Source organism: Rhinopithecus bieti, unplaced genomic scaffold (genome assembly GCF_001698545.2).
Source record: "Rhinopithecus bieti isolate Rb0 unplaced genomic scaffold, ASM169854v2 scaffold_9018, whole genome shotgun sequence".
Taxonomy (NCBI): domain Eukaryota; kingdom Metazoa; phylum Chordata; class Mammalia; order Primates; family Cercopithecidae; genus Rhinopithecus; species Rhinopithecus bieti.
Window position 1 is genome coordinate 5,849 of NW_016805939.1, and position 612 is coordinate 6,460.

A 612-nucleotide genomic window follows, 5' to 3' on the forward strand; every position below is an offset into this window, starting at 1 on the left:
ATCTCTGCCACCTAAATCATAGATATTTAGTTTAGGGATGGGCAAATTGGTCTAGGAATTAACTCCATAATTTTTGCTAGATCTATCGGAAAGAATCCATTTCATTCCACTGGATTTGTAGTTAGTCAGATATAGGAATAGAGCTACTGAAGGCAACCCGCATGCTCAGTCATACATACACAGAGAGAAAAATAGAGACCAACTCCTTTTGACATTTTTGAGACCCTGGATTTTCCTCGAGTTTTCAATTATGAATGAATTCCCTTTGTTTCTAAAGCCAGTATGAGTTGGTTTTCTACCAATTGCACATGGAAAATTCTGACTCACACATAAGTGATTATTGTCAGAGATAAGAGAGATAAGTAAGGAGATAAATAATTTCACCAATGCTTGAAATACAAAGTAGAAAGTATTCACTCCTACATGATTTCAGGGAAAAGAGAAATTGTAATAAAAATATAGAACTACGATTTCTTGTGTACCTATGCTAAATATTGTATATACATGATCTCATTTAATCCCCAGGTAAGCCTAAGTCAGTAAATATTTATTTTTATTTAATTGATAAAGAAACATAGCTTTGGAGAGATTAGATAATTTTCCTAAAATCAT